Raw genomic sequence first — 10,797 nt, 5'->3', positions numbered from 1 at the left:
CTGTGCCTCTTTGCGGAATTTGAATTTAAAATCTTTAGCTATTAAAAATGGGCATCCGTCCCCCTCGATGGTGGCGAGACCCCAGCAGCCACCTCCCAGGACAAAGCTCTGGGGAAGGTTTTGTGAGAGTTGGGCTCTGGGTGTGGCCCTCCAAGCAGGGCAGCTCCTGACCCCATGCCAATGTCCCTGTCCCTCAGGCAGTGGGTAATGGGGTTTTCTCTCATCCAAGCAAACCTTGTCGGAGTCCCTGGGCCCCTCAGGTCAGCCTGGGACAGCTGATCTGGGGGGTGGGGGGTGGGGAGGGGCAGCTTAGGAGAGGCTGATGTTTGGGAACCATCACACAGCTGCAGAGGCTAAAACAGCAATTTCCTCCTGGCGCTGGACATGGTGTCCCCAGCGGAACACGTGGTGCCCAGGTGCTCGTGGGCAGCCCCTGTCATCCGCGACCCCTTTCCTGCTGCTCAGCCTGCTCCGAGCCAGCGCACACCTGCCTACGCGTTGGCAGTTCACGCAGAAACAAGGGCGGGGTCAGGGTCACCAGGCCGGGTCTTGGATTTCATGTGTCCCACAGGTCGAGGCGATGTGCACCAGCTGGTGCAGCTGACTAGCGGGGAGCCCTGTGCGTGCCGTCCACCAGGGTTGCCTGTTGGGACTTGTTAGAGGTTAAACAGGTACAGGCTGAGCTCAGCTCAAATGAAACTTGAACACTTCAGGTCGTTGTCGTCAATTCTCCCAACACAGGGAAAAGGTAATTGTCAATTAACGAGCCCATCCACTGAGGCAGGAGGAAAATCAATAACATGGACCAATGCAGAGTGTTCTAATGCCAGCCAGGATTCCAGGAGCGGCGCCTTTCAAATAGGTACACGGAGTAATTGGCTTCTCCCTGGTGACCCGTCCCGCGGACTCTACGACTCTCCAATTAACATGTTCCGTTGACAGACACACAATTATTTGGGTTCACTGTGCCCCAGCCAGTGTTTGTTCAATCAGAACTTGCAAATACGTAGGAAGTGCACAGAATAGCAAATGCAGAATGGCTCCGGGGGAAGCCAAATGGGTCTTAAAGAAACTCTGGACATGGGATTTCTGTTCCCGAGAGCTGCCCTGGGTCTTAGCTTAAATGCTGATCAAAACCCCTGTTCTGGCCAGCCCCTGCCTGGGCCTGTCCCCATCCCCTATGGCGTGACGGCTACTGTCCCCAGAATCCATCAGAAATAAGGGGACCGTTCCCCTTCCTGGCCCATGCAAGTTGGAAAGTAGCGGGACCATGCCTTTGCCCAGGCAGCTCCTTCTGCCTGGAAGGCCATTTCTCATCTCCTCCACCTGAATCATTCTGACCCACCCAGGCCTCCAAATCCTCAGGGACTCTTCCTGGCCCTCCTGAGACCAGGTGAAGGTCCTTTCCCCATGCCCCATAGCATCCTGGGCTCGCTCCTCCTTACCAGTTTCCTGCACAAAAGAGCGAGTCCTCTGATGTCACAGACTAAGTATCATTCATCTCTAAACATCAGCACTTAGCATAGAAGATGCTTAGCAAATGGTTGTTGGATGAATAGGGGGGAGGGGTAGGGCACGAAAGAGTGGGTAAGAGGATGGATGGATTTGTGGGTACCTGTAAGAGCAGATAGGAAATGGGTAACGGTTGGGAATGAAGGTGGGTGTGAGGGTAGAGGATAAGTGGGGGCTGCATGGGGATTGAGTGGATAGAGTGGGAGGGTAGGTGGGTGGTGGATAGAAGGATGGGTGAAAAGACCTTTGGAAGGGTGGATGGAGGGTGTGTGGGTAAGTGTTTGGAAAGCCATCTAGCACAGTGGATAGGGGTGTGGGCTCAGAAGCCAGATGTTTTAGGTTAAATCTTAGCTCTGGTATTTCCTGGCCTTGGGCAAATTAATCATTCTCCCTGGGCCTCAGTTTTCTTATCTGTAAAATGGGAATAAGAATAGAATTATTTCCTCATTCAGCATGCAATTACGTGCACCCCCAGGTGCCAGGCACTGTGCTAAATCCTGGGGTCACAGTTGTGATTAAGACAGACCCTGTCGCTTTTCTCCTAAACCTCCCCGTCCTCTAGAGAAGACAGCCAGTAAAATGTGCAGAAATAAAGAAATTAAATGAACAAAATGAAAACTGTGAGAGCCATGAAGGAGACATTCCTGGCGCCGGGAAGGTGGGGGGATCAGAGACTGCTGCAAGGAGGAGCTATCATTTCAGCTGTGGCCCCAAGAAGGCTCCTCTAAAACAAAACAAAACTGTAGTAGAAAAAAGACTCCTTTCAAAACAGCAGGCCAACCTGACAGGGACCCAGGAATAAACCCAGCAAAGGACGTGCCTGATTTTTATGGAGAAATTTATAAAGCATTACAGAAGGAAATAAAAGAGCCGGGCAGACAGATGGGACAATGGAGTATGGGAAGGAGGGAGAGGAGGTGAGAGGGCTCCCCGGTGCCCACGCCAGGGGGACTCTGCACAGACTGAGATAAAAGTCAATGGAAAAAGCAGAGAACAAATTTAGATTCTGGGCTCTGGGCACTTGAGTAAGATTTTCTTTCTGGTAATGGCTGTACTTTCATGCCCACTTGTTACAAGCATAGCTAATGCACATGCAATTTTGTAACCAGCTTTTTTCCCACTTAATCATATAGCACGGATATTTCCCATATCATTAGTGTTTGATAAAAAAAAATGCTATAAAGATGATTCTCCAAGGCAGATAGGATGGGTGCTTCCCTATTTTAGAGGCAGTGAGGGGAGGGGGAAGGAAGCCGACATCCACGCAGCATCTATTCCATATAATTCTCACACCCACACTGGGATGCAGACTTTCCCCTTCATCTTGCAAATGAGAGGATGGGGAAATGCAGGTTCCAGCGGCTCATTCACAGGGCTGGGACTCCAACCAGGTTTCCAGGGTCTTGGCTCTAGAGCTGAGGATGGGGACACGATGCCAGCCCCCCTTTGTCTCCCATTGCTGTCACCGTGCTATGGGGAAGGACATCCATTTAGTCATTCACACGTGGTGCTGGGTGCCCACTCTGCCTGGCATCGCAGTAGAACTTGGGAGGCAGCTGGGAACAAAACCAGGATCCTGCCTTAGTTTCCTAGGACTGATACAACAAATTGCCACAGGCTTGGCAGCTTAAAACAAGAGAAATGTACTGTCTCACAGCCCCAGAGGCCAGCAGTCTGAAATCAAAGTGCTGGCAAGGCTGTGTTCCCTCGGAGGGCTCTAGGGGACAATCCTTCCTTGCATCTTCCAGCTCCTGGTGGCCCCTGGAGAGCCTTGATTTGAGTCAGCACCACTCCCCTCTCTGCCTCCATCTTCACGTGCCTTCTTCCCCGTGTCCCTGGGTCTCACACCTCTTTTCTCTGACGTGGCACCATTCATTGGACTTAGAATCCACACATAATCCAGGACGATCACATCAAAGATCCCTAATTATGTCTACGAAAGCTATTTCTAGATAAGGTCAAATCACAGCCACAGGGGTCGGGACTTGAATGTGTCTTTTTGCGGACACAATTTGACCCACCACACTGATCCACATTCTAGTGGAGGCAAATGAAGAACAGATATATATCCTATCTAATAAAGAGGGAATATGCTAATTGACCCTCACACCATCACAAAAGATGGCAGCGCCCACAGCCAATAAGGAGGGAATATGCTAATTGACCCTCACACCATCACAAAAGATGGCAGCGCCCACAGCCAATAAGGAGGGAATATGCTAATTGATTGCCCTGCCCTCAAAGATGGCAGTGCCCACAGCCACAAGATGGTGGCACCCAGTCCCCTCAGCCCTGCCGGGGTGGCAGGTGTGTGACAAGGCCACTCCGCGTGCCTGCCTTCAGAGTCCCCCAGTCCCTTCAGCCCCCCAGCCGCCCAGGGCTGGCCTGAGGCACAGGCAAGCCTTGGATGGAGGCTTCCCAGCCACTAAGGGCTACCTGAGGTGCAGGCAAGCCTTGGATGGCAGCTGCCTAGCAGCCCAGGGCTGCCCGAGGCTCAGGTAACCAGGGCCGGCCAAGGCTTGCACTGCCAGCAGTGGCAGCAGTAGAGGTGTGATAGGGTGTCGCCTTCCCCTGATTGCTGGGTCGCCTCCCACCCCTGAGGGCTCCCGGACTGTGAGAGGGGCAGGCCGGGCTGAGGGACCCCCTCCCCTCCAATGCACGAATTTTCATGCACCAGGTCTCTAATATATATATAGGCATATATATATATATATGGCATGTTAGATGGTAATAAGTGGTATGCAAAGGGAAAAGGGGGGAAGGGAGAGGGAATACGTGGGGGCGGGCTCTGCAGTTCTAAATGGGATGCTTAGGGAAGGCCTCACTGTGAAGGTCACCTTTGACCAACGAGGTGAAAGCAGTGATGGAAAAAGCCCTGTAGGCATCTGCATGGAAAATGTTCCAGGGAGAGAGGTAACAAGTTTAAAGAGCGCCAGGAGGGAGCAGGCCTGGAAAGGAGGTGGGAGGAAGTCGAAGCGGAGGTGGGACCCAGCCCAGGGAAGGCCCGTGGAGCAGGGTTACTCAGGCGACAGACGAGCCACCAGAGGGTTTTGAGCTGAGTGGCTGACACAGCAGAGGAACGTTCGCTGCCATGTGGAGACCAGTGAGGAGGCAGCTGCAAACATCCAGGCGATGGGCCTGGCTTGGGCGCGGATGGCAACAGCAGAGGTGGGGAAGGGTAGCGGGATTCTGGGTACCTTTTGGAGGTAGGGTCGGCAGGATTTCCTGATGGATGTGGAGTGTGATAAAGAGAGGCGCCCCAATAACGGCAAGGTGTTTAGGTCTGGGCAACCGCAGGGAGGGAGTTGCCATTGTCAGAGTGGGAGGAGGCCGCGGGTGGAGTAGACTCCTGGGCAAGGTGGGGAATTGGGATTGGACATGTTGGGTGCGAGATGTCAATTAAAAAGAGATGCTGGTTGGGCAGCTGGGTATTTGAGTCTGGGCTTTGGAGCAAGGTCTGAGCTGGAGGCAAAAATGGGGGAGTTGTCAGCACAGAAACACTGTTTGAAACCACGAGTGGAGGGACTGTAGAGAAGAGGCCCAAGGAATGACTTTTACAAAGGACACCCCAACGTTAAAAGATTGAAGCGGGGAACCGACACAGGAGGCTGGGAGGCATGGCCACTGAGGCGGGAAAGGAACCAGGGAAGCGAGGCGCCGCGGAAACCAAGTGAAGAGTGACTTGCAAGGAGGCGGCGATCAGTGATGGCGATGCTGCTGCGGGTCAAGTGAGATGAGCTCAAGGACTGACTGTGAGTCTTGAGTGGGGGCATTGTCCCTGGAGTGGTGGGCGTGGCAGCTGCCTGCAGTGGGATTATAGAAGCCGGAGGAGAGGAACGGGAGGCAGGGACAACTTTAATAGGTGTTTTGCCCTAAAGGGGAAGAGGGACACGCAGTGGTACTGGGAAGGATACTGGGTCCAGAGATGTCTAAAATTTTTCTAGGAAGGGAGAGATAACAGCACATCCGTGTGCCGATGGGGGTGATCCAGTAGGAGAGGAAGCTGGCGACGCGGGATAAACACAAAAATCTCTGGACCACGTGCTCCCGGGAGCCAGAGTGGCTGGGATCAGAGCACCGAGCTGGGGTGGCCCTAGACTCAGGGACTGTCCATCCGGTGACAGGAGGGCAGGCAGAGGACTCGGGCACAAGTGCTGGACAGTGGGACCAGCAGGAGCTTGTGGAAGGTCTGTTCCAGCTGCTTCAGCTGAGGATGGGGCGCTGGAGGTCTGTCCGCAGCAAGAGGCGAAGGCAGGGCTGGGAGAGGTGCATGTGCTGGGAGAACACCTAACGAGACTGGAAGCAGCGGAAAGGGCTCACGTGAGGGCTGTTTGCTCTGCGCTGGTCGGAATAAGAAGGGGACCAACGAATGGTGTTGAGCTCCCTGAGGGCAGGAGCCCTCTCGTCTGGGCTATGCTGTCCCCAGCATGGAGCCCGGAACTTAATACTCGTTTGTTGATGATGGGATGAGTGACGGAGCGGAACGTGTGAGGGGCGAAGGAAGGGGTTGTCCTGACTGTCTGAGGGCGTTCCTCCTTTGGCCACCATAACCTCCTTCTCTTGGAAGCAGAATAAGACCCCGGCAGCTGTACACCCCATGGCACCAGCCATACTGCAGGAAGTTAATTAACTCCAGGGTGTTTTAGCTGCTGTTCCAAGCGGTGGAAAGCGAGCCTTTGTTCAGGACAACCTCAATTAGCTCCCGCTCATCTTGAGCTCCCCACCCTGACCAATAGGCTGGTGCTGGGTCGCCAGCCTGTTTCTGGGCAGGTAAGAGCCTGGCTTTCCCAGGAGCCTCCTGCCTTCTCCTGTGCTGGGTGTGCCCAGGGACCACAGCCAGATGATGCCCTGACCCCTGCCAGCCCACCCTGCTGGGCAGTGTCCACTGGGCTCACTGCAAAGCCCAGGCTCCCAGCCTTGCTCACTCCCACCCACCCCACCGCAGGCCTATTCACCCCATGTCCCAAGTCCTCCCTGGGCCTCTGCTTCTTTAGGGCCGTTTGTTGACATTCTCATCCTGTCTAGACCAAACACACCCTAGGCTAACCCCCAAGAAGGGCCCGGGGGTGGAACCCCAGCATCTGTAGTTTAAAAAGTTCCCCAGGTGTTTTATCATCTGTAAAGCCAGACGAATAATACCTCTCCTTGCAAGGAATCACAATAATCCCACTCCTGGGTACATACCCCAAACACTTGAAATCATTTATACGAAAAGATATATGCACCCCTATGTTCATTGCAGCATTATTCACGGTGGCCAAGAGTTGGAAACAGTCAAAATGCCCCTCCATAGAGGACTGGATGAAGAAGATGTGTTATATATACACAATGGAGTACTACACGGCCATAAGAAAGGATGAAATAGCGTCATTTACAACATGGATGGACCCGGAGAACATTATGCGAAGTGAAATAAGGCAAACAAAAAAAGCTAAGAACCATATGATTTAACTCACATGTGGATTCTGAAACTTATGAACACAAACAGCAGTGTGGTGCTTGCCAGAGGGAGGGGGGTGGGGGAAGAAAGGGGCCCTAATATGAGGTGACAGGAGAAGACTTGACTGGGTGGTGGGCACATGGTCCTACATACAGATTTTATAAATTAGTAATCCACACATGAAACCTTATGTTCATGTTGAGTAATGTCACCCTAATAAAAATTTAAAAAATAATAATAAAGTAAATCACTAGCAAGGAACACACACACACACACACACAGCAGAGGGGCTAGTATTCATTGAGCAGTTACATGTGCCCAGCACTTGACACCTCCTGCAGCCTCCACAGCAACCTTCAGGTCCATTTACAGACGGAGAAGCAAGTGCTCACGGGTGAGTGAACTTCCCTTAGGCGCTCAGCTGCTAAGGGGCAGAACCGGGTTTGAACCCAGGCTCCTGCGACTCCCAATTAGCTTTCCACCTGCACCTGGCACAGAGCTGCTTTATTCCTCTTCTGTTAAGTATACAGTCATGATCATTAGGCAGAGAGGTAACCTGGGTAACGGACACAGCTGTACGGAGGTTAGATAGAGGGTGCCGTCCACCCAACCTGGAAGGTGTTGGGAGGCCTTTGTAAGGAGGGGACGGGGCATTTGAACTGGGAATTTGGAAACCAATGATGGCATTGGAGGAGGAAAGGGATGTGATCAAAGCAGGAGGGACCAAATCGGAAGAGGGGAGGAGAACAGGCAGTAAGGCGACCCATTGGGAGGCTACGACACCAACTAGCTACTGCAATGGTCCAGGCAGGGGAGAGAGAGAAGGCCAGGCTGCAAACAGGCCAGGAAAAGGCATGCAGGGCGGCCCGGTGCCCAGCTGCCTTTCTGCTGGTAAGCCACGCCATTTTCACAAGGCAGCTGGGAGCGCTCCTGGGCAATCTCCTCTCGAAATGACGGCATTTCATTATAATTTAAGTCTTTCTCAGTCTTCATAAAAAACCAGGAGCGTCTTGAAAAAGAGAAGCGTCTCTTTCCTCAGGTGAGGGGAAAACATGCCAGAGCTTTCTCCTCTAATATAAACTAGACAAGGAGATGCAGCTGAACTTGGCAGAGCCTGCCGGAGCGCGCGCCCTAATAGACTAGACGAGAAGAGAATTAGAGACACAGCTCCAGAGGGCGGGGGAGGGGAACAGGGAGCGGAAGAGGCCCAGGACTGGCAGCCCCGGGTGGGCTTATCGGGCTGGGATCAGTGTGGACAGCAGCAGCAGCAGCAGCTCCAGGGTCCGGATGGGCTCAAATTCGCATCCTGCTAGAAGCTTCTCTGCCTGGAGACCAGAGAGAAAGACCCCTCTCCCCCAGCATCCTTCCTGGTTGGTTTCCAGTGATCCCATTAATTGTGGAGGCTCAGGGGCTGGAATGGAATTCCTGGCGTTTCCTGCATGGGAGCTCTCTGTGGATGAGGGTGGAAGTGACCTAGAAACATTTAGCCAGGAAAAAAAGAAAAAGAAAAAAGAAAGAGCCCCATGCAGGCTAGACGCTGCCATCAGAGGCAAGGAAGGGGTCAGGGGTTGCCGTAGGTATGTGCATGTTTTAAAATATTATTTCAGGCCGTTAGATGTCCCATACAACACTTGGCTTATAAGGAGGTGCTTTGCTGTTATAAAGCCGGCTTATTTTCCTTCGGCCTTTAATGAAAACCAGCGCTGGTCTCTGACTCACAGGCTTGAAACAGCTTTCGCCGGTTACAGAGGCTGGGATTTCAGCGGTGGCACAGGCTGGAACTGTTCTCAAATAGGAAATCGAAGACCGGAGACAAAGGAAGGGAGAGGCATGGGGAAGAGAGAGGCAGAGCAGGAAATAAATGCCGAGTTAATGCTCAGCGAGGGCTTCATGGCTGGCTCCCTGGGGGTGCCCCGGAAAGGCTGCTCAGACCCAGGAGTAGGGAGCAGGGGTTCTTGGCTTCCCACCAACAGCCTCTTTGTCCCCTGCCAGCCAACCCGCTGCACCACAAGGCTGCTCAGCCCAGCTCCTGTCAGAGGCCCTGAGTCGTCAGTGGATGCCCTGTCGTGCTGAGCGGGAGGCTGTCACCTCCACAGGGCCCTGTGATCACTCAGAGCTGATATGGAGGCTGCGAGGCTGCGGGTCACTGGGGCTGGGAGGCAGGGCTGGAGGTGGGGCGAGAGTCCCAGAGGAGGCCAGAGGTGCCTCCTCAGAGGTGCTCCCCGTTTCATCTGCCCTGCCCCCCGCCTCTCCTTTTCTCCATCTCCATCTCCCTTTGAGTCTCTGGCTCTTTTTATCTCATTGTCTCTCAGGCTTTGTCTCCTTCCCTCTTTCTCTGTCTGAATCTCTTTTATTCTCTTAAGAAAAATGGCTGAACTTGTTAAGCCAGAGATCAAATACCCCAACGGGCTAAATGTGTGAGGAGAAAACACCACTTTAACAACTGGCCTCTCTTTCTCTGCGACAAAGCGGGTCCCCGTGGAGTGGGCAGGCAGGGAAGGGGTGGGAGTGGATGAGAAAAATGAATGAAACCGTGTTATTTTCCTGGCCTGGTAACAGGGGCTGGCAGGGTGAGAAGGGCAGGGGAATCCGATAAGGACCGGACACTCCTCTGACGGGGGAGCTCGGGACAACTGTGGGGCCGGCGGCGGGCGGGTCTGTAAAGGCCCCGATTCCTCGGGGAGTCAGGGGCTCTGCCTTCCAGTTGGTCCCATCTCCTTCGCATGAAGTGAAAGGAGACACTTATGGGGGTGAAGGACAAGGACAGAGGCCCCTGAGCTGGGGACATTAGGAACACCATGTTGCTTAATCCTCCTAACAGCCCCGTGAGGGGTACCATTCTGGTCTTCAAAGGGGAGGCTCCGACAGACCGCAGACTGCGTCCAGTCCACCTGCCTGGGAGGAGCAGGGCCCGCTCAGCCGGTGCTTTCTCCAGTGTGTTTACTCCTGTGGCCGATGGGAACTTGGCCCATGGTAGGTGCAGAGCAAAGGTGATCAGGTGAGGATGCATTTCCTTAAGAAAAAGGCCCCAAGGTGATGCTGGAGGGAGGAGGGAAGAGGAAGGAGAGTGGTGTATGAGCCTGTGAAAGGACCTGCCCTCCAGTTTGCCTCTTAGAGGTGGGTCAGGAATGCAGCTCGCTGTGCCCTGTCCATTAGAGAGATGGAAACGTTCTGTTGCTCTGAGGAAAGGGGAGGGGGAGGACGGGAGGACAGACAGACAGACAGAGAAGCAGTTTCCCCACCTGTTTTGGCCTCTTCCCCTCCCTAGAATGCTGGCCTGTGGGCAGCCAGGAGAGAACATTTATTGAGCCTACTATGTGCCTGTGTGCTTCTCACCATCACGACACCCCTATCCCTATTTCACAGAGAAGTGAAGTGAGGCACAGAGAGGTTAAGCAAGTTGCTAAGGATCACACAGCTACTAAGCGGATGAGCCAAGGCCCTCATCCCCTCTATTTTTCAGGGTTCCAGGCGCGGTGTGCACTCCAACCGCTCTGTCCTCGAGGCATGGAGCTGGGGGTGGGTAAGCAGGGGGAGGAGACACGGTACCCAATCTACTCAGCCCCAAGGCTGGTTGGGAGCATCAGAGACTGAGCCAGCCCCTGCCAACCCGAGAGGAGGAGACAAATGACAGAGGCAGCCCACGCAGCAGCCCAAGCTGCCTCCTTCCCAGCACCCCACCAGCCTGGCGAAGTGTCATTTGTAATAGCAGCAGGCCTGTCTTGCCCCTCCTTCCCCCGCTCCCCCTGGCTCACTGAGCAGACTGCATAAGACATCTTCTCCAGGGAGCTGAGCATGGTTGTGGCGAGTGGGCTGAGTGGACAGGCGGGGGGTGGGGGCGGGTA

Source organism: Myotis brandtii, unplaced genomic scaffold, assembly GCF_000412655.1.
Source record: "Myotis brandtii unplaced genomic scaffold, ASM41265v1 scaffold324, whole genome shotgun sequence".
In the NCBI taxonomy this organism is placed as follows: domain Eukaryota; kingdom Metazoa; phylum Chordata; class Mammalia; order Chiroptera; family Vespertilionidae; genus Myotis; species Myotis brandtii.
This window is presented reverse-complemented; position numbering follows the sequence as displayed.